We start from the raw sequence: 27697 nt of genomic DNA, 5'->3' as shown, positions 1-27697 counted from the left end.
TTTATTAAAACTAATACATTCACTCTTTATATTAACAAGGATAAACTTTTCCTGTTAGCTGCCAAGGTGGAAAGTAGAGAGCAAGTCACTGAGGAATTTATCACAGGCTCTAAGGGAAGAGGTAAGGAGTATGGTGAAGATCCACTTGGGAGGCAAGTCTGGGTGATTCTAAGTGGACCGCCAGACTCAAGAAACTGGACGTGGAATGCTTCATGCTACTGAGAGAAGGAAGATTATGTTGGCTATATGTTGTGCCCATTTTGCCTAATTGTAATTACCTTTAAAATAGCCTCTCATTTAAAGTTTACAACATACCTGTGCAGTAGTTACTATGATTTACATTTTATAAACCAACAGTAATGCTCAGAGGATTGGGTCCTTCATATGCAGCTTGTAAGTAATGGTGCTGGTATTTAAATCCCAGCCTGTCTAGATGTAAAGGCCACTTAGTTATCGTGTTAGTTAGTGTTAGTTCTTACCACCATACCATTGGTCTCCTTGAAGAATTTTCCCTAAAGAGCAGTCATAAAGTCTAAGCTAGGCTTTAAGCAAGTGTCTGCCTCCTAAATGGCAATTCTGTGCTCCAGACTTTTGAAATTTTCTTCCATCCCCATCAAAACATGCAGGTGAGGACCAGGCTGATTATAACTGACTCACTTTATCAACTCACTTGAGAAGTCATTTCCCTCAACTATTCTGGGAGGGATTAAAAAATCAAAGTACACAATATAAACTGAAAACAGTTTTGATTGCCAGCAATTGTATTCAAGAATTTTTAAGATTCAGTTCAAACATGTTGTTCATTACTTGATTTATTCTGGGTGGCATTACCAGTGCGTGGAGTTACTCTTAACTGGAAAAAGGCTCTGATTTCTATGTAAACACTTCAGGCCAAAGGACAGCAATTAAAAAAAAAGCAATCCAGACAACCATTTGAATCACCAACATGGAGAGGAGGAATGCTAACATAAACACATCATAACTTTAACCCATATAAAAAACCATGTCTCATAATGGCTGCAAGCAAACTTTGAGCCCTTCTTGCTGAAATCATGCAGTTACCCAGCGGGAATGGTATCATTCCAAATCACTGTTGTTAATAAACCTACTTATTATCCAAACAACCCTGAAACAAGAAACCTGAAATTGCTGTTTTGGGTGGTACTTCCTGCTGCCAGGAGGTGGTGTGTTTGACTTAAAAGACAGCAAACCACAGTTAGATTAAAAATTTAGATCAAAACATTTATGTGAGTGAGACATTGAGGGAAAGAATTCTGTTTGGTAGCAAACAGCCTACTTGTCCTAAAATGCATTCTGATTCAAGTTCAAAAATTGATGTAAAAAGACTGGCCAGGCAACCTAATATAAGGAGTATTTTGGTTACATAGTGAAAACTCCACACAGAAATTTATTAGTACTGCTGACATATGTATATATGTCATATACTTATTGTCATATACTTATTTGGTACAGTGTTCTCATTATGACTTGCACACAAGAGGTGATCAATTAAATGAACTAATTTGTTTTGCAAATAAGTATATTCTAAAGTATTTGAAAATTACTGAGAATCATAGAAGAAAGCCTATGGAACAGACAAGCCTATGGAAAGCCTCTTACACAGAGGGTAAGAACAAAAACGTCCATTAAAAAAGAAAGTGGAAACAACAAATCTGAGGTAAATACAGAAGAGCAGGAATAGTTAAGATACAGAGTTAGTTGGGGAGATAATTATTTCTATTTCATACTTTCAAATGCTTGTCAGATGTTAGAGAAATAGAATTTTGGGAATAGTCTCATGATAGCCTGTATTCTTCAGAAGGACTAATTGTGACGTATTTTAAACTGTGCTGGCTGATAGCCACTAGTCACATGTGACTAATGAACACTTGAAATATGGTTAGTACAGTTGAGATGTGATGTAAGTATAAAATGTAGAGTTGACCCTTGAATATCGCGGGGGTTAAGGGCAGTGACCTCTCCCCTCTCCCCACCACAGTCAAAAGTCTATGTACAACTTTTTTTTCTTTTAAGTAGGCTTCATGCCCAGCACAGAACCCAACATAGGGCTTGAACTCGTGACCCTGAGATCAAGACCTGAGCTTCAATCAAGAGTCAGACGCTTCACTGACCAAGCCACCCAGGCACCCCAAAAATCCACATGTAACTTTTGATTCACCAAAACTTAACTACTAATAACCTCCTATTGACCAGAAGCCCTGCTGAGAACATAAACAGTCAATTAACACATTTTTTATATTTTATGTATTATACACTATATTCTTACAATAAAGTAAACTAGAAAAAAGAAAATGTTAAGAAAATCTTCAGGAAGAGAAAAGACATTTAGAGTATTATACTGTATTTATTGAAAAAAAATCCACATACAAATGGACCTGCACAGTTCAAACCCATGTTGTTCAAAGGTCAAGTGTCTACCAATTTTGAAGACTTAGCACAAAAAAAGAAAGAAAAAAAGAAAGAAAATTATTAGTTTTCTAATTAAATAATACCAGTCTTCATTTTCGTGTGTGTGTGTCTTTGAGACTTCAATAGCCCTAACTTTGGAGGCAATGGTTTGGGGGCAAAGCAATATACAGCTTTGTGAAGATTCTTGATAACATAGATGTATCCTAACTTATATAATCACCTCCCTCTTGATGAACAGTTCTTTCCAATTAGCAGTGCATGTTTACTTCTATAGGAGAATCCCAAAGTTGAGAAAATTTGGTCAAAGAGTTACTTTTCAAAAGAGTTGTAGTAGTGCATGCAACCAGTAGATGGGAATACATATTTTACCACCACATCTTCCAGGTGTTGGATGTTATGATTTGTTTTAACTTTTGCCAGTCCAAGAAAATTTTGGTTGGGTGGTAGTAAGGTTGAGTATTGTTTTGTTTATTGTCCTTTTTCATTTCTTCTTCAGTGAATTACTTGGTCACTTCTTTTGCCCATTGTGATTACTTTTTTGAAAAAAATCAAATTATAAAAATTGTTTAAATTAGAGTTGTTAACCTGTATCGTATATATTATAAATATTATCACAGTCTTTCATTTATCTCTTGAGGTTTTATGGTGAATCTTGCCAACTAAATACGTTAAACTGTAACATAGTCATTTGTATTTGCAGGAGAGGAAAGATTTTTTCCCAACCCTCTTATATTCAGAACTTGGAGTCCTGCAGATTAAACTGGCAAAGACAGACTAACAGGAGGAAAGGTATACACTTTTTCTTTTTAATTTTACATGCACAGGGGGTCCACAAGAAAAAAAAAAAAGTAAAAACCCAAAGAAGTGGTTAGGCTTGAGAGCTTATATACTGTTTTAACGAAGGGCAGTAGGTTGTGAAATGACTAGACAAAGGAAGAGGAGTGTGGGCTTCTAGGAGTGGTATATTGTAGGGAGGTAAATATATAAGGGAAACTAATGGTAGATAAAAGTTATTTAGTAAGTCTTTTAATGTAATTTATTTATTTTTAATTTTTCAAAATGCTTATTTTTTTATTTTTTAAAAATTTATTTATTTTTGAGAGACAGAGAGAGACAGAACATGAGTTGGGGAGGGGCAGAGAGAGAAGGAGACACAGAATCCAAAGCAGGCTCCAGGCTCTGAACTGTCAGCACAGAGCCAGCACAGATCCTGATGCAGGGCTTGAATCCACCCACCGTGAGATCATGACTTGAGCTGAAGTCAGATGCCCAACCGACTGAGCCACCCAGGCACCCCATGAAAATGTTTACTTTTGAGAGAGAGACAGAACGCAAGCAGAGGAGGGGCAGAAAGAGGAAACAGAATCAAAAGCAAGATGCAGGCTCAGAGCCTGATGTAGGCTTGAACCCACAAATCATGAGATCATGATCTGAGCCAAAGTCGGCCACTTAACCAACTGAGCCATCCAGGCACCCCTAATGAGGCTTTTTTTTTTTAATTTTTTTTAATGTTTATTTATTTTTGAGACAGAGAGAGACAGAGCATGAATCGGGGAGGGTCAGAGAAAGAGGGAGACACAGAATCTGAAGCAGGCTCCGGGCTCTGAGCCATCAGCCCAGGGCCTGACGCGGGGCTCGAACTCACGAACCGTGAGATCGTGACCTGAGCTGAAGTCGGACGCTCAACCGACTGAGCCACCCAGGCGCCCCCCTAATGAGGCTTTTTAATGCGGACTCATCAATGCCATCTCCACCTCCACTGCTAAGGGATGTTCTTCTTTTGGTACAGTGAAGAGGGGAACATCTTCACAAAGGGAAATTTATGCCCTGCTTTTGTTAGATGACAGAAGACAGAGAATTTTTCCCATGTCTGCTTCTCAGTTACCTTCAGTTCAAAATAATCTTTATGCCAAAGTGGCACATTTTGGCATGGCACATTCATCTTTTATTTTATGGCTTCTAAGTTTCCTTCTTTCTTTAGGAAATCTCTTTAACCTAAAGTAACAGTTTCTTCTAACTTTTCTCCCAACACATTTTTGTTATATTTTTTATATTTCAATCTATAATTCTTGTAGAATTTTTCTACCGAGGTTGAGATCTAACTTTTTATCTTCCAGATAGCCAGTTACTGCCATTTCTTGTTAATTTGTGAGTGAAAATATTCCTTGCCCACTAAACTGAAATGCCACCTTTATATTCATATTCTATGTACAGTTGAATTTTTCTGGATTCTCTATGTATTTATCTTTTTTATACTAATAATTTTTTTCCCTACTACTCCTTGATCAAAGTAACTTTGTGTTAGGTTTTACTACCTGGTAACACACATTGACTACTCTCGGCCTCTGCTACTCTTCTTTTTCTAAACTATTCTTAAACATTCATCTTCCATTTGCAAATATTGAAATCACTTATGGTCTCCAACTTTTTACATATCCTATACTTAAAAAAATTATTTCTAGGCATTTTATTGTTCTTGTCAGTAACATTGCTTATGATAAGAATCTTTCAAAGGAAGCTCTAGGAGCTCTTCTGCCACACTTTGTATTGGCTCTTGTGTGTGAGCTGATGACTATTGGTCCCAGAAGTGTTTTTGTCCTGTTTTCTGTGGCATATGGAGTGAATACGAGGAGGAAAGCAGGGAAGAGAGAAGGTTATATTAGCTGTGGTTCACAATTTCTAAGGATTCCGTTCTTAGCTAGTTCAGATTACTGAGCAGTTACCAGAAACTAAGTAAGACTCTCTTGCGTGTGTGTTTTTTTTCTCTCCAGTTTTTGCAGCTTTTAGTAAGTGGAATACTCATATCAATGTATTTTACTTAATTTAAGAATTTTATTAGCTATCTGAATGCCCAGTTTGATGGCCAGATTTATTAGTTTAAATATATCCTGCGGTGAATATATTCTTTAAAATGTTTTTAAGTCTGAGGTTACTCAGACTCCTCGATTTAGTCAGTGAGTATTTATTGTAGATCTTCTGCGATAATGAAATGCTGTAGCAGTACTTGAATACTGATTTTATTCAAATTCACCTATAGTTATTCTGAAGTGGGGAGGGGAAGGAGTAACAGTTTAAAAAGTGCAAACAAGCCTGATATTCCACTTAATAGACACCAGCCCTAGAAAATTTATACAATTAAGCCTAAAAAAATGTCAGTGACTTTAAGGGACCCTCCACTGCAGATGAGAAATTAATATCATTGGTCTGACTGATGACAGGGCTGCTGGTGATATTTTGTCAACATCTTGACAAGAAATTAAAGAATTTATTGAGAGTCCAAGAAGAACTGAGTAAGGAAAACTCAGATGACAAACATTTAAATAAAACATTAAAACAAAGCAAAACTTGCCTATATAGTTGTATTAAGAAATAATGTTTTTTATTGTATTTTATAATTGTCTTGGGAGCTTCCCCTCCCCCATTTGAGTATTTAACTTTTGCTTGTGAATAAGTTGAGGATGTAATTCATGTGAGGAATAAAACTTAATGGTGGGAAGGTGCCAAGACATATGAAAGAAATAGGAAAATATATGACATAGTTTCTGCTTTCAAAGAACTTGAAGGAGCAATATATTTATTCAGTGGGGCCACGTTAGAAATGTGGTGGCATTAAATAATACAACAAATTATAAATGACAAAATGTGTGGTCAAACCATTACCATATAATTTGTTGAATAAATCTATGAATGAATGGACACAGACTATTCAAACATTTTACTTTTATACATTTATTAACTTGATTCTATATCTAGAATATATTAAATTTCTAATATATTCAATTTCTAACAATCTTCACTTAAAAAAAGAATTCAAATTACAAGAGTAAAACATGCTATTAGTTTAAAAATTCAACTGGTTATAAAGCAAAAGGTAAAAAGTCTCTTTACATCCTCATTCATCATCTGACTCACAGAGATAACTTTTTTGTTTACTATCCATCCAGAAACTTTGTGTGCAAGGCACGTTCACATACTTTAAAAGAAGGATACTATGTACATAGTCCTTTTACAGCTGATTTTTTTTTTCATTATTTCATTTGAGTATCTACCGATCTACTTCATTATTTTTAGTGCCTGCACAATATCAGATCCTAAAGTATCATAGCTTATTTAATCATTCCCTTACTGATAGACATTTAGGTTATTTCCTATTTCCCACTATTAAAAACAGTACACCAGTTAATAGGTTTACACTCCCTTCTGTCAGATTATCTGTAAAATAAATTTGTAGAACTCTAATCTTTCAAATTGTAGTTTTGACAGAGGCTGGGGGTGTTCTGTCATGGATGGATTGGTTTGAAATGATCTGTTTACGTAAATCAATAATATTAGGTGTGAGGATGATCTGGTGGCAACGCCAAAATCAGAGTTTAGTTCCCTTTTTTTTGAGGAGGATTGGGGCTAAGATATGTTCGGTCCTTCTTTTCCTTATAGCTCCTACATATATCCCTTCAGAAGCGGTCCTTGGTAAACACTATTGTCCCAAGAATTTCACAGGACAACTGCGTAATAATCATGTAAAACAGTCTCGTTATAGGCGAAGAAAAAAGATTTGTCGCCTTCTAACATGTATCCTCAAGTATTTTATTTGGAACCAGCAACTAGTCCGATCACTAATTTTTAATTTGTGGCTCGAATAAGTGTGATTGGTGCACTTGGCTTTTTGTCTTCCTTAAACAGGGGAGGGAAAGAGGTTAAATGTCCTACTGTGCCGGGATTGAGGAGGGCCAGGGAAAGCAGGTTTGTGTAGGGTTTGTTTTTTCCTCTGGGCTGCAGCTGTTGCTTACGGGAGGGCGATGGGAGGGGTAAAAACGTCAGGGCTCCATTAGTGCTTTTATTCTCTCCAGTCCTTGAAGGACGCGTCTCTGTCCATTTTAGAAACGAGCATCCCCTCAAGAATCACCGGGCAGGAACACCAACGCTGCGTCCGGACTTTTCTGTGAACATATGCAAGGAGTCAGACAAAAGACTCTGAAGCGAAGGTAGCACACCAGACCCAACATGCCACCAGAAAAGAGCCGGGGTCTCCTCGTCCCTCCCCGCAACGTCCCACGTTGCCGGGGACCCCGCCCCTTGTGGGGGTGGAGCTTAACTCTATTTCCGGATTGCAGGCGGAAGTGGAAGAATTTGAATCCTGTGAGCCGTTGGATGGGGCTGCTCGAGGTCAGCTTTGCGGCTCTGCGAAAGAAGGGAAAACTGATACGACCGCTCTGGAACTTCTGCCCAGCGTGCCTTGGTGAGTGAATGGGGAAAGGGAAGAAACTGAGTATTCCAGGGAGAGAATGCGGACCGTCGGATGGCACAGGGGTCGAGAGGCGGGACAGTGTAGCGGAAATCGGAGGGCCTTGGGGAGTGTCGGGTGGTAGGGCCGGGCGTGGAGACTTTGGGAAGTCGAGGTGCTGGGAAGCGTCTCGCGGGCCAGCGCTCACAAGCCAACTCTAAGTATTGAGGATTCGGAGGCCCCCCCGTCCCTGAGATTAAGCCTTGTTCAATCTCTGACTTTCTGGTAAGTACAGTTTAGTATTTCCGCCAATTGGACTCGAATGCTGAAGCTGTAACAGTAGTTAAATCTAATTGCGAAAGCGTTACCACAGGTAAAAGAATCTTTCTTTATTAAAGATGGAAGGTTAGGGGCAGGTTTAGAATGAGATGCTCTACGTGGCTCTGCGTTTCTCCTAAGAGGGATATTCGGAGTAGTCTTTATGACTTTGGACTGCATGGAAGTGACAGCCTTTGAAATGCCCGGTGGGGATTTAAACTGAAATCTGAGTATCCTTTGTATTTAAAACCCGGATATTTTTCTTTCACGAGTGACATTTTTCGTGAACCGCAAAAATTCGAGACTCTTGCTGATTTAAACTGACGACGGTAACAGTGATAATTTACAAAGGTCTTAGTTTGCTAACAATAGGGTTAAGGTTTAGTTAGCTCCCCAGATCTACCTTTTCACCTCCTTCATTCATTGGCCAACTGGGTTATTATGGAGTCATAATGGAAACGCTCTACTAATGTTTCCAGCATTGGTCTTTCTTTGTTTGGTTTTGTTTTGTTTTTGCTGTTTTATTATTAGTGATGAACTACCTCAGATATCAAACTATTTAACCCCATAGCAAAGCCATGCCTTCTGGAATAGTTTGAATGCATACCCTACGTCTAAAATATAAATGAGTTTAAATGTAGAGAAATTTTATGTTATTGAAGACTGTCACACTAATTTTGTGTTGCTTTATAGGAACTGATATTTTGTGTTTCTTTTAAACATAAAGGTGATATTTTGTGTTTCTTTTATGGTATCATACCATAAAAATGTATAAATATCTTTTTTAAAGTATTCTTTCATCTATTACTGGCTAATCCTGCTTTCCCATCCTACTAGTAAACTTTTGTTTCACTGTTAACCAGGTAAAATAGATTCAAATGTTGAGTAGTTACGAATGTTGAAATTTAAACATTTGGGTGAGACTTCAGCAAAGACTTGAGCTTTACTTTTAAGAATTGCAGACAGCTGTTCTCATTTTATAGAAGCTAGGGGCAAATAGTAATTTGAAAAAAAATTAGTCTCTCCATTTTATTCATTTTTTAAAGTTTTTTTTTTAATGTTTATTTATTTATTTATTTATTTTTGAGAGAGAGAGAGAGAGAGAGAGAGAGAGAGAACAAAGAGGGGAGAGACAGAGAGGGGGAGACACAGAATCCGAAGTAGCTCCAGGCTCGGAGCTGTCAGCACAGAGCGCGACGCAAGGCTCAAACCCTGAATTGTGTGATCTTGACTTGAGCTGGAGTCAGAGGCTTAACTGACTGAGCCACCCAGGCGCCCCATCTCTACATTTTAATCTGTTACTTGTCCTTACCTAGACTTTTTTTTTTTTTTTTTTTTTTTTACTGAGTTTTTGCTCTACCTAAACCATTGTGAATTTCAAATTTTATTGTGTACACATTACCTTGAAGGGCTTACATTCTGATTCCTACACTTCAAATCTCATAGATTGGTGATCCAGTAAGTCTGGAGGATGGTGTTGAGGAATCTGTAAATTTAATTGGAAGGTTAGAACATTTGACAAGGGTTTTAAGAGCACTGACTTGATCTCTTCTAGCGAGGCATTATACTGGTTAAGGGCATGGAACTGGAGTCAGATTGCCTCAGTTTGAATTTTATCTGTACCGTTTTGTACTTGTATGACCCAAACAAGCTGTATTACCTCTCTGCTTCAAATCCCTGAACTGTATAATGGGGATAATAACAATACCTTCCTTGCAGGATTATTGTGAGAGTCAAATGACTCAACACATACAAAAATCTTAGAATAGTGTGTGGCACATAGTACATGATATATGTATCTCCTCTTGAATTACTAAGCATGTACAGACCACATTACACACATTATCTCAGTCTTCACAGATAACACTGCAGTATGTACTATTTTCAGAGTCCAGAGTGCTAACCATTACACGATGGAACCCCACAGTATGTACTATTTTCAGATAAAACTAGAGGCTGAGAGGAGTTCATTTCTCACACAACTACCAAAATATTTGACCAGGTTCAGAATCTAGATTTGATTAGATTATGCCTCTTTAAAAATATTATCCTTATTATTACTTAAAATTTTTTAATGTTTTATTTATTTTTGAGAGAGAGAGAGATAGAGTGTGAGCAGGGGAGGGGCAGAGGAAGAGAGGCTGACATAGAATCTGAAGCAGACTCCAGTTTCTGAGCTGTCAGCACAGATCCCGGTGTAGGGTTCAAACCCAAGGACCATGAGATCATGAGATCCTGACCTGAGCCGAAGTCGGACACTTAACCGACTGAGCCATCCAGGTGCTCCATTATTATTATTATTATTATTATTATTATTTTAAATAATGCTTCCTGCCTTTCTCTGCAGTCTATCCTTCCAAATATTGCTTCTTAAAAATCTCTGATAATGCTTTGTCTACCAAATATAATTCTCAGCTTTCTTTCTTTCTTTCTTTCTCTTTCTTTCTTTCTTTCTTTCTTTCCAAAGCCCTTGTCAATCTGGTTCCAATCTCTGTTTACAAGCATCAACTTCGTAATATTCTACCACTCTTTTCCAACCTGTGATGTTCTAGTCATACTACTACCATTGCCCAGATCCGTTCTTTATTGTTTTTATGTGTACTTAACATCAACTTTTTTATGTTCCTTCCAAGATTTTACCCAATGGGTTTCAAATAATTTGGTGGACTTCCCCAGGCAGAGTGCTTCTTCCTCAGTGCAATTTAGTTGTAAACATAGCACTAGACTGAGAGATCTTATCCTCTTCGTCTTTATATCTGCAGTTTCTTGGTTCGGAACAGTGAGTGTCCTTGTACTCTGAAACTGTGTTATGTTCAATGAGTGCTTATTATTTTAACAATTTAATACATTGTGTCACGTCATTGCTGAAGAAGTTTTTAAATGTATTCTGAGGTGATAGTATGTAATTCTGGGTAGTTTAGTAGAGATTTTAGTGATACCATATGGTTTGTATATTTCACAAGTATGGAAAAGTAAGTATAGAAATGGTAGGCTCAGAAGACATTTCAAGTGGGAAAAAATTAAAAGCAGTATTTGCTAACATTCATGGAACTCCACATGCTTTGTATATATTTTCTCACTTAATCCTTCTAGTCATTTTATTCTTTTCCCCCAGGCACCAAAAGATGTAGTTACTTAAAAAAAACCTTTTTGCATTTAACTTCCTCCTGGTGGAATTTTTTTATTAGTATAAGAATAATATATGTTAAGTGTAATTACATAATTATAATAGAGATGTAGTACCACTTGTACATACATGAATATTCATTTCTACATTAATTCAATTCTAAATTAAGAAAATATTGGGGAGTTAAAAAACAGCAAAATTTGCCTTTCCTTTTGAGTGTGAATAGCTGTTATTTGACCTCTTTGCCCATTACCTTTTCTTTTAAAAGCTGCCCCATAATATAAGGACATTATTCTAAAGACCATTGGGTAGGGTTTGGTGTAAGAAGCTTATGATCCTAATATAGACTCCCATTCTACACACCTTCTCCAGCCAAAGTAGTACCAGGTATTTGAATCAGAGCTGAATATCCGATGCAGGCTAGACCATTCATATTTCTTCTTGAATTTTGGAGTTGAGATGGCAAAAACTATTAGAGCCAAGCCAAAAAGGTCTTTATATTGCTGAGATCACAGTGGAATCGTGACTATGAAAAATGTTGCATATGGAACCAATGAACAGTGGGGGAGAGGAACCTGTCTTCCAGAGACTAGTTGTAAAAGTCAGTATAAACGTATAACTTTATTCCTTTTCCTTTTTTTGTTAAGACTATTTTTTTAGAGCAGCTTTAGGTTCATAGTAAAACTGAGGGAAAGATAATATTGATTTCCTGTGTATCCCTTCTCTCCCACCCCATGCATAGCCTTTCCCATTATCTACGTATCCCACTACAATGGTACATTTGTGAAAATTGTTGAACCTACAGTGACACATGATAAGCACTCAAAATTCATAGTTGAAGTTACAGTTCATTCTTGATTTTGTGCATTGTTTGGATTTGGGCAAATGTATAATGACAGGTATCCATCATTATGGTATCATATAGAGTATTTTCACTGTTCTAAAGATATGCTCCTCTGCGTTTTCCCAACCACTGATCTTTTTACTGTCTTCAGAGTTCTGCCTTTTCCAGAATATCATATAATTAGAATCATACAGTATGTAGCCTTTTCAGATTGGTTTCTTTCACTTTGTAATATGCATTTAAGTTTTCTCCATGTCTTTTCATGGCTTGATAGATAGTTCATTTCTTTTTATCACTGAATAATATTCCATTGTCTGGATGATCCATAATATACCTATCCATTCACTTACTGAACGACATTTTAGTTGCTTCCAAGGTTTGGCAATGGTAAATAAAGATGCTGTAAACATACATATGAACATTTTGGTGTGGACACAAGTTTTGACCTCTTTTGGGTAAATATCAGGGAGCATCCTTTCATAACTGAGGTAAATCCTACTTAGTTGTGGTATATAATTTTTTAAATACATTGTTAGATTTGGGGCCCCTGAGTGGCTCAGTCAATTGAGCAACCAATTCATTTGGCTCAGGTCATGATCCCAGAGTTATGGGAGCCTAGCATCAGGCTCCGTTGCTGAGCATGGAACCTGCTTAAGATTCTCTCCTTCCCTCTGCCCCTCTCCCCGGGTTGCACTCTCTCCATCTTTCTCTAAAATAAATACATAAACAAACAAACAGATTTGATTTGCTAATATTTGGTTGAAGATTTTGGTATCTGTGAGAGATACTGGTCTGTAGTTCTCTGGTCATGTCCTTGGTGTTGGTATGATGAGGGTAATGATGGCATAACACAGTAAGCTAGGAAGCATTCCTTCTGCTTTAATCTTCTGAAGGAAGTTGTAGAGAATTGGTATAGTTTCTTCCTTAAATGTATGGTAGGATTCACCAGGAAACCCATCTGGGCTTGGTGCTTTCTGTTTTGGATGGTTATTAATTACTGAGTCAGCTTTTCTGATGCAGTCGAGTTTATTTTTCCTTGTGTGAATTTTGGCAAAATGTGTCTTTGAAGGAATTGGCTCTTTTCATCTAGATTATCAAATTTGTGGACATGAGTTCATGGTATTCCTTTATTATATTTTTAATGTCCATAGAATCTGTAATGGTATCTCTTCTTTAATTTCTGATATTAGTAATTTGTGTCCTTTCTCTTTTTTTTTTTTTTTTTTTTTTTTGTCCTGGCTGGAAGCTTACTGACTTTATTGATCTTTCCAAAGAACCAGCTTTGGTTTTATTGATTTTTCTCTATTGATTTCTTATTTTCAATTTTGATTTCTGCTCTAATTCTTACTACTTTTTTTCTTGTTTAATTTGGATTTAATTTACTGTTTTTATAGTTTCCTAGGGTAGAAACTTAGATGATTGATTTTAGATCTTTTCTTAAAAAAAATTTTTTTTTTAAGTTTATTTATCTTTGAGAGAGAGAGAGAGAGACAGAACATGAGCAGGGGATGGGCAGAGAGAGAGGGAGACAGAATTCCGAAGCAGGCTCCAGGCTCTGAGCTGTCAGCACAAAGCCTGACTTGGGGCCTGAACTCAGAGACCGTGAGAGATCATGACCTGAGCTGAAGTCGGATGCCCAAACGACTGAGCCACCCAGTCACCCCAGATCTTTTCTAATATATTCATTTAGTGCTACAAATTTCCCTCTAAGCCTGCTTTCACAGTACCTGTCAAATTTTGATGAATTATGTTTTCATTTTCATTTAGTTCATAATATTTTGTATTTTCTCATGAGATTTCTTCTTTGACCCTTAGGTAATTTAAAAATGTTGTGTAGGGGTGCCTGGGTGGCGCAGTCGGCTGAGCGTCCGACTTCAGCTCAGGTCATGATCTCACGGTCTGTGGGTTGCAGCTGCGCGTCGGGCTCTTTGCTGACAGCTCAGAGCCTGGAGCCTGCTTTGGATTCTGTGTCTCCTTCTCTCTCTGCTCCTCCCCTGCTCGTGCTCTGTCTCTCTCTCTCTTTCAAAAATAAATAAAATAAGGGGCGCCTGGGTGGCTCATTCGGTTAAGCGTCCGACTTCAGCCCAGGTCATGATCTTGCGGTCCGTGAGTTCGAGCCCCGCGTCGGGCTCTGTGCTGACAGCTCAGAGCCTGGAGCCTGTTTCGGATTCTGTGTCTCTCTCTCTCTGACCCTCCCCCATTCATGCTCTGTCTCTCTCTGTCTCAAAAATAAATAAACATTAAAAAATTTTTTAAAAATAAATAAACATTAAAAAAATTTAAAAATGTGTTGTGTAATCTCCACATATTTTGGGATTTCCCACTATCTTTTTGTTAGTGATTTCTAGTTTAATTCCATTGTGGCCTGAGAACAGACCTTGTGTCATTTTGATTTTAAGTTTGTTAAGGACTGTTTTATGCCCTAGTATATGTATATGGTCTTGGTGACTATGTAAGCTTGAGAACAATCTGCTTTCTGCAGTTCTTGGATAAATAAAGTATTTCATTATATCTAGTTGTTTGATGATGATGTTGAGTTCAATTATCAAATCAAGTTCGTTACTGATTTTCTGCCTGCTGGATCTGTCCATTTCTAATAGAGAGGTTTTAATTATTATTATTTAACTAGCCATTAGGCAGTTAGTTAGTATATAGTGCAATAATGATTTCAAGAGTAGATTCCAGTGATTCATCTCCAACACATAACACCCAGTGCTCATCTCAACAAGTGTCTTCCTTAATGCCTCTTGCCCATTTAGCCCATCTCCCCCCAACCCCTCCAACAATCTGTTCATTCTCTGTATTTAAGAGTCTCTTATGTTTTGTCCCCCTCTCTGTTTTTATATTATTTTTGCTCCCCTTCCCTATGTTCATCTGTTTTGTATCTTAAATTCCACATGTGAGTGAAGTCATATGATACTTGTCTTTCTCTAATTTCACTTAGCCTAATACCCTCTAGTCCCACCCACATTGTTGCGAATGGCAAGATTTCATTCTTTCTGATTGCCAAGTAATACTTCATTGTGTATATATATACTACATCTTCTTTATCCATTCATCTGTCAATGGACATTTGGGCTCTTTCCATACTTTGGCTATTGTCAGTAGCGCTGCTATAAACATTGGGGTGTGTGTGCCCCTTGAAAACAGCACATCTGTATCCCTTGGATAAATACCTAGCAGTGCAGTTGCTGGATCATAGGGTAGTTCTATTTTTAACTTTGGAGGAACCTCCATGCTGTTTTCCAGAGTGGTTGCACCAGTTTGCATTCCCACCAGCAGTGCAAAAGGTTTCTTCTTTCTTCACATTCTCACCAACATCTGTTGTTGCCTGAGTTGTTGATTTTAGTCATTCTGACTGGTTTGAGGTGGTATGCAGTTTCGTTTTAATAAATGTACTTCATTATATGAATGTACCACAATTTATCTCATCCATTATCTGTTGGTGGACAATTAGGTTACAGGTTTTGACTATAAAACTAGGAAAAATTTTTAGCCACTGTGGATATTTGTGTATAATGCAGCAAATGATAGGTTGCACATTTAGCTTTTTATTGAAGTAAAATTCAGTTTTATAAAATTAGCCGTTTTAACCATTCAGTGACATTTAGTACATTCACAGTGTTGTACAACCATCACCATTACCTCCATCTAGTTTCAAAACATTTTTATCACCCCTAAGGGGAAACTGATAGCCATTAGGCAGTAATTCTGTATATTCTATTCCCCCAGTTCATGGAAACAACAAATTTGCTTTCTGTCTCTATGGATGTACCTATTCTGGATATTTCATATAAATGGGATTATATATTATGTGACCTTTTGTGTCTAGCCTCTTGTGTCTAGCCTCTATCACTTAGCTTGGTTCTAAGGTTCATCCAGGTTGTAGCATGTATCAATGCTTCTTTCTTTTTTATAGCTAAATAATATTCTATTCTATGGATGGACCACATTTTGTATAACATCATTTTAATGGACAAATGAGTCATTTCTATTTTTTAGCTATTGTGAATAGTACTGTTATGAACATATTAAAGTACACGAACCAGTACAAGTTTTTGTTTGAAAATGTTATCAATTCTTTTGGATAAGTCCTTAGTGTAATTGCTGGGTGATATGGTAGTTCTACATGTGATTTGTCGAGCAACCGCCAAACTTCTTTCCACAGTAGCTGTTCCAGTTTGCATTCCCATTAGCCCCATATGAAGTTTCCAATTTCTCTGTATTCTTGTTTTTTTAATTATAATCATTTGAGTGGACATTAAGTGGTATCTCATTGTTGTTTTAATTTGAATATTCTAATGACTAATGATGAGCATCTGTTCATGTGCTTGTTGACCATTTAAATATTTTCTTTGGAGAAATGTCCGTTCAGACCGCTTGGCCTGTTTTTAAATTTTGTTGCTTTTGTTGTTGAGTCCTAAGAGTTTCTTATATATTCTGGATACTTGCTCTTTATCAGGTATATGATTTCCAAATATTTTCCCCCATTTTGAAGATTGTCTTTTTCTCTTGATTGTGTAGTCCAAATTAATTTTTGTTTTTTTGTTTCTTTCTTTTTCATTTTTTTATTGGCTTGTGGTTTTGGTGCCCTGTCTAAGAAACCATTGCCAAATCCAAGGTCATGAATTATCCTTCAAGATTTTTATAGTTTTTGCTCTTTCGTATTAAGTCTTTTATCCACTTTGAGTTTTGTTTTTTGTTTTTAATTTTTTTTTAATGTTTATTTCTTTTTGAGAGAGAGACACACACAGAGAATGAGCAGAGAAGGGGCAGAGACAAAGGGAGACACAGAATCCGAAGCAGGCTCCAGGCTCTGAGCCATCAGCACAGAGCCCGACGCAGGGCTCAAACTCAGGAGCCGTGAGACCATGACCCGAGCTGAGGTTGGATGCTTAATTGACTGAGCCACCCAGGCACCCCTGAATTAATTTTTGTATATAGTGCAAGTTAGGGAGCCAACTTCATTGCTTTGCATGTGGCTACCAAGTTGTCCCAGAATTATTTGTTGAACAGATTGTTCTTTCCCTATTGAATAGTCATGGCACACTTGTTAAAAATTAATTGATCATAGATGTGTGACTTTATTTCTGGACTCTTCGATTTAATCTATATGTTTATCCTTATGCCAGTATTACCCTGTTTCAATTACTACAGCTTTATGGTAAGTTTCCAAATTGGAAAGTATGAATCGTTCACCTTTTCTTTTTTGGTTTTGACTATTCAGGGTCCTTTGCAATTCATATGATTAGGATCAGGTTTTCCATTTCTACAAACAAGAATATCGGATTTTAATAGGGGTCGCATCAGAACTATAGATAGATTGCTTTGGAGAGCATTGCCATGTTAATATTAAATCTTACAAACATGAACACAGTGTCTTGTCCTCTATTTGGACTCTTTAATTTCTTTTAGCAATGCTTAGTGACTTCTAGTGCACAGAGCTTGCACTCATTGGTAGTAGTTGGTTCTTTTTGATGCTATTATAAAGAGAATTCATTTCTTATTTCCTTTATGAATTGTTCTTTGCTATTGTATAGAAATACAACTGATTTTTACATGTTCATTTGCATCCTGCAACATTGCAGAATTTATTAAATAACGTTTTTTTGTGAATTCATTGTGATATCTGCATGTAAGATTATGTCTTCTGCAACTAGAGCTACCTCTTGCTTTAATGTGGATGCCTTTTATTTCTTTTCTTACCAAATTATTCTGGTTGGAATGTCCAGTACAGTTTTGAATAGAAGTGGTGAGAGTGGCATCGTTCTGCTCCAGATCCTTTGTGAAAAGCTTTCAGTCTTTCACCATTGAATATGATATTGGCTGTAGGTTTTCCACAGATGCCTTTTCATGCTGAGGAAGTTTTCTATTCCTAGATTGATGAGAGTTTTTATCATGAAAAATGAATGAGTTTTGTTAAATGCTTTTCCTACATCAGTCAAGATGATCATGTGACCTTTTTCTCTTATTTTGTTAATGTGGTGTATTGCATTAATTTTCCCTATGTTGAATTACCCTTGCATTACTGGGATAAATCCCACTTTGTTGTGGTATATAATTCTCTTAACAAGGATTCAGTGTGCTAGCTTTTTGTTGAGTAGTAATGTGTTTAGCATTGGTATCAAGGTAATCCTGGCTTCATAGATTGAATTAGAGAGTGTTCCCTCTTTTTTTTTTTTTTTTTTGGATGGTTTTGAGAAACTTTGCCAGATTTTCTTTAAATATTTGATAGAATTCACCAGTGAAGTTATAGGCTTGGACTTTGTTGGAAGAGTCTCAGTTACTGATTTCAATCTCTTGATATAGGTCTGTGAAATTTTCTATTTCTGCTTGAGTCTGATTTGTAAGATTATATAATTTGTTTAGCCTAGTTAATTATCTAAATGGTTGGCATACAGTTCACATAATCCTTTTTATTTCTGTAAGATCTGTGGCATGTCTCCTTTTTGTTTCTAATTTTAGTAATTTGAGTCTTTCCCCCCACACCTTGGTAAGTCTGACTAAAGGTTTGTTATGAAGAAGCAACTTGTAATTTTATTCTGTTTTTCTATTTTTTATATTTACTCTAATCTTTTTGAATTACTTCCTTTTATCTTCCATTTCAGTTTGCTGTTCTTTTTTTAGTCCCTTCAGGTATAAAGTTATGATACTATTTTGAGGTCTTTAAATTTTTAATGTCTGTATTTATAGTTGGAAATTTTCCACTGATTACTTTTTGCTATATGCTTTAGGTTTTAGCGTATTTTGTTTTCGTTTATATCTTTTCTAATTCCCTTGTGATTTCCTGTCTTTTGTTTGTTTAAGATGTGTTGCTTAATCTCCACATTTTTGTGTTTTTTTCCAGCTTTTCTTCTTTGATGTGTTTGTTGGCCTTATATTTCTTCTAAAGTATGTGTTCAACTCCCAAGCTTGTTTTATAAGGCCAACATTACCCTGACACCAAAGCCAGATCAGGACACTACAAGAAAAGAACTACAGGTCAATATTCCTGATGAGTGTAGATGAAAAAATTCTCCAAAAGATACTATCAAACCAAAGTCAGTAGCACATTAAAAGGATCATAATACCACATGATTTAGTAATTCCACATCCAGATACTTATCTGAAGAAAATGAAAACACGTGATTCAAAAAGATACCTGCATCTCTGTTTATTGCATTATTTAAAAGATGTGAAAGCAACCTAACTTTCTCTCTATAAATCAATAGGTAGAGAAGATATTGTGTGTTTATATACACATTGGAATGCTTAACCATAAAAAATAATGAAATCTTGCTATTTATGACAACATGGATGGATATAGAGGGTATCATGCTAAGTGAACTAAGTTAGACTGAGAAAGACAAATACCATATGATTTCACTTATGTGTAGAATTCCAAAAAACAAAACAAATAAATAAAACTAAAAAACCAGAAACAGACTCATAAATACAAAGAACAAGCTGATGGTAGCTAGAGCAGAAGGGGTGTGGGAGGGAATGGGCAAAATAGGTGAAGAGGATTGAGATACAAACTTAGAACTGTCAAATAAATAAGTCAAGGGATGAGAAGTACAGCATAGGGAATATACTTAATATTGTAACAACTTTGTATGGTGAGAGATGCTAACTAGACTTATTGTGATGAGCATTTTGTAATGTGAATGTTGAATCACTATGCTGTACATGTGAAACTAATGTAATACTGTATGTCAACTGTACATTAATTTAAAAAAATGATTATACATCACGATCAAGTGGAATACATTCCCAGATACAAAGATGGTTCTATCTATGAAAATCAATCAGTGTGACACATCAAATTAATAGAATGAGAAGTAAACATCAAATGGTCATACCAATAGATGTAGAAAAAGCATTTAAGAAAATTCAGCATCCTTTTACGATAAAAATCCCCAACAAATTGGGTACAGAAGGAACATACCTCAACATAAAAGGTCAAACATAACAAGCCCACAGCTAACACCATACTCTGTGGTGAAAAGTTGAGAGCTTTCCTCCGGGATCAGGAATAAAACAAAGGTGCCCATTATCACCATTCCTATGTAACATAGCCGGAATTCCTAGCCCAAGCAGTTAGGCAAGGGAAAGAAATAAAAGACATCCAAATTGGAAAGGAAAAAGTAAAATTGCCTATTTGCAAGATGACACGATCTTCTATTTTGAAAATCCTAAAAATCTTACCAAAAAACTTTTAGAATAGCTATCCACCTGGAATTAAGAGGGGATTTGGCTTACTTTATTCTATTAATTACCTATTACTATACAATAAATCACCCCAAAACATGGTGACTTAGGACAGCAAACCTTATCTGACAGTTTCTGTGGGTCAGAAATTTGAGAGCAGCTTAGCTGTGTGGTTCTAACTTGGGGTTTCCTGTGACGTTGCTCTCAGATTGTTAGCTAGTCTTCAGTCATATGAAGACTTAATTGAGGCTGGAGAATTTGCTTCTTTTTTTTTTTTTTTTTTTAATTTTTTTTTTTAAGCCTTTATTTATTATTGAGAGACAGAGACAGACTGTGAGCAGGAGAGGGGCAGAGAGAGAGGTAGTCACAGAATCCGAAGCAGGCTCCAGGCTCTGAGCCTTCAGCACAGAGCCTGACACGGGGCTCGAACTCACGAACCACAGGCGAGATCATGACCTGAGCCGAAGTCGGATGCTTAACCAACTGAGCCACCCAGGCGACCCTGGGGAATTTGCTTCTAAAATGGCTCACTCAGCATGGCTGTGGATAAATGCCTTATTTCCTTGCCAAGTGGGCCTTTTGTAAGGAGCATCTTCAAGTCCTTATGACTTGGCAGCTAGCTTCCTCCAGCACAGGTGATCCATGATAGAGAGTAAGGGGTGAGTCACAATGCCTTTTATGACCTAGTAGTCATAATATGACCTAATATGACCTAATAGTCATACATTGCCATTTCTTCCAGGCGTCTTGGTAGAAGCAAGTTACTAAGTATGGCCACAGTAAAGGAAAGGGAGGGAAGTCAGGCTGTAACTTTTGAAGGGAGGAGTATCAAAATGTGAATATCCCTGACTGACCAAGTAGAGGTAAGCAGTGGAAGAGACTCAGAATACCTCTTGACAGTGGTTTCTTGGAACTCTTCATTAAATTGTTGATGTCTCAAGGAAGGAGAGAATTGTTTGATATTATTTTGAAGACTAAGTTTGTTAAGACTTGGGCTGTTATTGAGACATATTTACATATCATTGTTTTCCTCCTCCCATTTAGGAAGTCTCAAAGTTCATGCACTGGAAGGAAAACAAATGATAAAATCAATCAAAAATATATGAATAGTCCTCCCCACCCCCCCACCCCCCCACCCCCGAAGTTTTGTTTTGGAGACTGTTTGAAATAAAGCAGTCATTAATCAGGAATCAGCAAAAATTTTAATTTCAGGTACTGGGGATTAGAAAGAAGGCTAATGTCAACTGGTCAAAAGTATGAAATAAGTGCTGTCTTTAGAACATCCAATTCGGGGGTAGCTTTTAATTTTGATATAATTTTAAACTTACAGAAAAGTTACAGGAATATATACAGAATTCCTGAAAAACAGCCTTTTTTCAGATTCAGCAGTTGTTTGTTTTGTGACATTTGCCTTGTTAATTTTTCTCCTAAAACCTAAAAATCAGCCTAAAACCTCCAGGCATAAAACTGTAGTGTGATACAGTTAGGTTTATTAACTCATTGTAGTGAGAGAGATTGAAGATCAGAGGAACCATTGACTTCTCACTGTAGGGTAAAACAGATTTATTAAAGGATTTTGAAGAAGAGTGGCATCTAGGTGACATTTAAATGAAGTAGTGTTCCGATAGTGTTAAAGCAAAGCCACAGCTAAGCTGTATGTAAAGGAGTCAGCATCAGATCTGGACTGCATAGTGGACCTATGGTGTTGTTTCCTTGAAAACTACAAAATTAAGAGAAAGGAGGAAAGTTGTGTTTGGTACCTTGTTGGCAATTGAGATTTTTTTCTCTGTATCAGTTATTTACTTAGATCCTCTTTGCGAAAGTTTCCTTATGTCCTTTTCTAGTCATTTCCCTGTCTGAGAGACAAGCACTGTTCTGATATTTTTCATGGTGGATTAATTTTGTCAGCCTCAGAGCTTCATATAAATGGAATAATGTAGGTATGAATGGTATGTAGTTTCTTTCACTCAGCATACTATCTGTAAGGTTCATCTGTTTTGTTGCATCTTGCAACACTTCTTACCTTTTTATTGCTATGTAGTATTGCATTTCATCAACAAACTGCAATTTGTTTATCCATTTTCTTAGTAATGGACAGGTGGGTTTCCAGCTTTGGAGCAGGAAGAAGGCTGCGATGAACATTCATGCATAAGGTTTCTGTCTATATATGTTTTTATTTCTCTTGGATAGATAAATAGATGTGAAATTCCTGCATCAAAGGCTAGTGTCTGGGTATATGTTTAAGAAAGTGCAAAAACTTTTCAGAATGAGAAGTTCCTTTGTACATTTCCACCAACAATTTATGTGAATTTCTGAGTTGATTTATATCCTTTCCAGTGTTTGGTGTTGATAGTCTTTCTAATCTTAGCCATTACTATGGGTATGAAGTTGTCTGTCATAGTGGTTTTAAATTTTTTTTAAGATTTTGTTTTTAGGTAATATCTACACCCAATGTGGGGCTCTAACTTACAACCCTGAGATCAAGAGTTGCATGCTCTACAGACTGAGCCAGCCAGGCACCCTGTTTTTAATCTTTATTAACCTAATTACAAATGATGTTGAACATCTTTTCATGTTTATTGACCATTCATATATCTTCCTTCAGGAAGTGTCCATTTATGTCTTTTGCCCATTTTTTCAAATTGGATTATTTTCTTTATATTTGTTGAGTTGTAGTTCTTTATGTATTCTAGGTGTTAAGTCTTTGTCAGACACAACTTTTACAAATACTTCCTCCTCGGGGCACCTGGGTGGCTCAGTCGGTTAAGCGTCCGACTTCGGCTCAGGTCATGATCTCGCGGTCCGTGAGTTCGAGCCCCGCGTCAGGCTCTGGTCACAAGCATGGCAGAAAACAACAGGATAAAGTTTGACCATAAACTAAATCCAAGTCCACAAAATCATAATATAAAAAAAGGTCAGCAGTACAGGCTAGGTTTAAAAATAAGAATCCTATCACCATTCTCTTTATAAGTCACAGGAAGCACAACATGGTGCAAAGAGAACACTTTGGAGTCATTCACTCTCAAGAAATATCTCTATTGAGTACCTACTCTGTTCTAAGAACTGTGATAGGCACCAGATATACCTAGTTGTGAACAAAACAGACCTGGTCCGAGCCCCCATGGAACTTATAGGGGAGAGAGACATTTAAAAAACAAACAAATGAATATATAAATAGGAACTGGGGTGCCTGGGCAGTACAGTCGGTTAAGTGTCCAACTCTGGCTCAGGTCATGATCTCGCCATCTGTGAGTTTAAGCCCCATGTCAGGCTCTGTGCTGACAGCTCAGAGCCTGGAGCCTGTTTCAGATTCTGTGTCTCCCTCTCTCTGACCCTCCCCCATTCATGCTCTGTCTCTCTCTGTCTCAAAAATAAATAAACGTTAAAAAAAAATTTTTTAAAAACCCAAACAAATACTTCCTCCTCGTCTGTGGCATGCATATTTACTTTCTTAATTGTATCTTTTGATGAGTGAAAGCTTTTAATTTTGATGAAGCATAATTTCTTTTTTTAAACGTTTACTTATTTATTTTAAGAGACAGGGAAAGAGAGCAGGGGGGTGCAGAGAGAGAGGGGGTGGAGAGAATCCCAAGCAGGCTTTGCACTGTCAGCACAGAGCCTGATGTGGGGCTTGAACTTATGAACCATGAGATCATGACCTGAGCCAAGATCAAGAGTCAGATGCTTAACCAACTGAGCCACCAAGCACTCCATAATTACTACTGTTCTTGTTAAATTTTTTTGGTTGTAGCTTGTAAAGTTAGTTCTATGATCTACTTGAAATTAATATTTCTGTGGTGCAAAGTATGGATCAACTTTCATTTGTTCATTTATTTTCCATATGGATATTTAGTTTTTCCAGCACCATTTTTTGAAAAGACTTTTTGCCATTGATTGCTTTGTTACCTTTGTTGAAAATTGAATGACTGGAAAAATATCTATTTCTGGGCTTTTTAGTTTTGTTCCATAGGTCTATATGGAATAGTGTGTGTGTATTAAATTTTTTTTATCTTCTTACTCATTTTTGAGACAGAAAGCACAAGCTGGGGAAGGTAAGAAAAAGAGGGAGACAGGAACCGAAGCAGGCTCCACGCTGACAGCAGAGAGCCTGATGCCAGGCTGAAACCCATGAGTTACAAAATCATGACCTGAGCTGAAGTTGGATGCCCAGCCGACTGAGCCACCCTGGCACCCATGGAATAGTATATATTACTACACTTTGAAAAACTACATAAAGTGCTTATTAGATATTGGCATATGTAGGGAGAAGTCTTTACCATACATGTTTTGGTAGCATTGAAAAAAATTTTTAATGTTTATTTTTGAGAAAGAGAGAGTGTGAGCAGGGGAGGGGCAGAGAGAGAGGGAGAGACAGAATCTGAACCAGGCCCCAGGCTCTGAGCTGTTAGCACAGAGCCCAGCAATGGAGCTCAAACCCATGAACTGTGAGATCATGATCTGAGCTGAAGTCAGATGCTTAACCGACTAAGCCACCCAAGTGGTCTGGGTGGCTACCCAGCCACCCTGATAGCATTTTAAAAAATGTTTATTTATTTTGGGAGATTGAGGAGAGTGCGTACCACATGTGTGAGCAGGGGAGGGGCAAAGGAAGAGGGGGAGATAGAATCTTAACCAAGGTCCACGCCCAGCACAGAGCCCAACACAGATCATGACCTGAGCCAAAATCAGAGCTGGATGCTTAACAGACTGAGCTACCCAGGAATTCCAGGAGATCTTTCTTAAGATCAGTTTATAGCTAATGACTGTTGGAGGCTTTTCAGCATGGTTTTGTACATACTTCTATGATACTTTTTTATGTCTTGTGATACTGATGTTCACTTTTAATTCTTATATTTATTTGTAAGTGTGAGAAAGTTCTTGTTTAGTGCAGAGTTCTGAGACTAGTAATTAACCAAAAAGTTCACATACCTTTTTTTTTTTTTTAAGGTAACATAGTTATCTTTAAGTGTGTTATAAAGATCTAGGTAGAACTTCCATCACACTGTCCATCAAGAGATGCTCTGGGTCTTTGTAGTGGGAAAGGGAAAAGGAGGAGAAGATGTAGCCACTTAGAAAGCTTAGTCTAGAACCTTCCCCATCATGTCAGTATCAAATATGTATCAGTTGCGTTCAAATATTTATTAGCACTGTGCTGAATGATGTGGGAATTTTACCCTCAGGGCATTTGCCAGTATAGCTGAAGAATTAAAAAAAAAATTGAAATAAACATAATACAGAGTAATATGTGATTAATATTTGCATTAAGGTCATTGAGAGAATTTAAAATATCTTTATTATAGGTGTCTGTATTGTGGACCTCAGTCATTATTCTGAATTACAATAAATCTAAAAGTAAAAAATAGATTCAGTTTACCCACAGAGGGTAGAGGGTAAGGAATTATAAACTGTAGAGAGTGACTCTCAAATGTAAACCTGTGGTGCTGGATACTGACTAAATATCATTTATAAATTAAAATTTTTATGTTTATTCTAACTGAACTGTTATGTGTTTATGGACTTTTCTGCAATAGATTCTTATGTATGAATGGATTTATGATAAGTAGAATTCATCATCAGAGGTTGAATTATAAAGAAGTCCTAATAAAAGAGGCATTTTATCTTCCTATTGTATTTCATTAGTTTTAAGATGAACCCCTACCCCCATGCACCTTTTAACATGTTTCAAAATTAGGTTATGGTCGGGGCGCCTGGGTGGCGCAGTCGGTTAAGCGTCCGACTTCAGCCAGGTCACAATCTCGCCGTCCGTGAGTTCGAGCCCCGCATCAGGCTCTGGGCTGATGGCTCGGAGCCTGGAGCCTGTTTCCGATTCTGTGTCTCCCTCTCTCTCTGCCCCTCCCCCATTCATGCTCTGTCTCTCTCTGTCCCAAAAATAAATAAAAAACGTTGAAAAAAAAAAAATTCAAAATTAGGTTATGGTCCTCTTTCAGTTTTGGCCACTGGGGCAGTCTGCAGTCATTGCATGAACATGTATAAACATCAAAAGCATTGGGACACCTGGGTGGCTCAGTCAGTTAAGCGTCTGGCTCTTGGTTTCTGCTCAGGTCATGATCTCACAGTTCATGGGATTGAGACCTGCATTGGGCTCTATGCTGCCAGTTCGGAGCCTTCTTGGGATTCTCTCTCCCCCTCTCTTTCTACCCCTACCCCATGTTCCTCTCTCACAAAATAAATAAACAATAAAAAGAAGTGTTGGGGTGCCTGGGTGGTTCAGTCAGTTAAGCATCCGACTTTGGCTTAGGTCATGATCTCATGGCTTATGACTTCAAGCCCCGTATCTGGCTAGGTGCTGACAGCTCAGAATCTGGAGCCTGCTCTGGATCCTGTGTCTCCCTCTCTTTCTGCCCCTCCCTTGCTCATGCTCTGTCTTTCTCTTTGTGAAAAATAAATAAACATTAAAAAAATAATTTAAAAAAAAGTATTGTCATATGCATATAGAGTATGATCTGTGCCTCTAAAAAAGAAAAAGCCTAAAAAAACACTAAAATAGTCCTTTAACATTGCATTAATGGTGTGGAGAGGAGATGGGAAAGGTAGGCTGGACCTACTTAATTGGCAAAGCTTGCTCAATGTGGGGCTCTTTTGTTTTATAGATTCTTTTAAGAAATACCAATATTGATAGCACAGATGGTTTTGTAAGGAAGAACCAGGAAATAATGAAGGCTTGAAGACAAAATAATGCAAAAGATTTGGCCTATGACTTTTTATAAAAACACAAAAGTGACTTTTTATATAAGAAATCAGTTCTTAACAATCAGTATGAAATCTAAGTTCTAAATTGTAAAAAAGCATTGATGGAATTTGATAGCCATCTTTGTGGGTATTTTTGTCCTTCCTTTGATATTTAATATTCTGTTATTTATTGTGTCCTTTTATTATTTTCATGTGAAGTGGCATAGTCACTCAGTTATGGGTTAGTCTATTCCCACTTACGAGCTCTGTGACCTTGGACAACTATTTAACCTCTGTGAGCATTGGTTTGAAAATTGTAAAATGAGATTATATTTACTGAGTAGCATTTTAAGTTAATTCTTTTCTACTTAAATTCCAAGAGCTTACACATACATTATCTACTTGAATCTCATAACATTTCAAGTAGGCTATTTATATATTTTTGGTAAAGTGAAATTTTGATGTTAAGATAATGTCCTTCCTCAGGGGCGCCTGGGTGGCTCAGTCGGTTAAGCATCCAACTTCAACTCAGGTCATGATTTCAGTTTATGGGTTCATGCCCTGTGTCAGGCTCTGTGCTGACAGCTCGGAGCCTGGAGCCTGCTTCAGATTCTGTGTCTCCCTCTCTCTCTGTCTGCCCCTCCCCACTCATGCTCTGTCTCTCTCCATTTCTCAAAAAAAAATGAATAAACGTTAAAAAAAAAAAAAGATAATGTCCTTCCTCTATTTGATCTTTTGGAACTAGAGAAAAGTTAGAGAAGGTATATTTCAGTAATGAATATAAGTAACTTTGTTAATTAGTAAGGAGTGAGGAGACAGAGGCAGAACAGTGTCTTTCAGTATGTACGTGGTTGAATGTTGTACTAGAAGAAGTGAT

General features: G+C 37.1%; 1 protein-coding gene across 12 annotated transcripts in view; it reads left to right on the top strand.

Moving 5' to 3' along the window:
* Window positions 1-7270: 7270 nt before the first annotated feature.
* G2E3 (G2/M-phase specific E3 ubiquitin protein ligase) overlaps window positions 7271-27697 on the top strand; it is a 63226-nt gene continuing 42799 nt past the window's right edge. For 2 of the 12 annotated variants that reach the window (XR_007453742.1, XM_049612960.1), the window contains exon 1: window positions 20465-20993. The gene's annotated coding sequence lies outside the window, so the exon portion shown is untranslated. The other 10 variants (XM_049612952.1, XM_049612954.1, XM_049612956.1 and 7 more) reach the window with 10 other exon arrangements.

This window comes from Panthera uncia (genome assembly GCF_023721935.1).
Source record: "Panthera uncia isolate 11264 chromosome B3 unlocalized genomic scaffold, Puncia_PCG_1.0 HiC_scaffold_1, whole genome shotgun sequence".
NCBI lineage: Eukaryota > Metazoa > Chordata > Mammalia > Carnivora > Felidae > Panthera > Panthera uncia.
The sequence above is the reverse complement of the archived record's forward strand: the minus strand, read 5'-3'. Positions and strand labels throughout refer to the sequence as shown.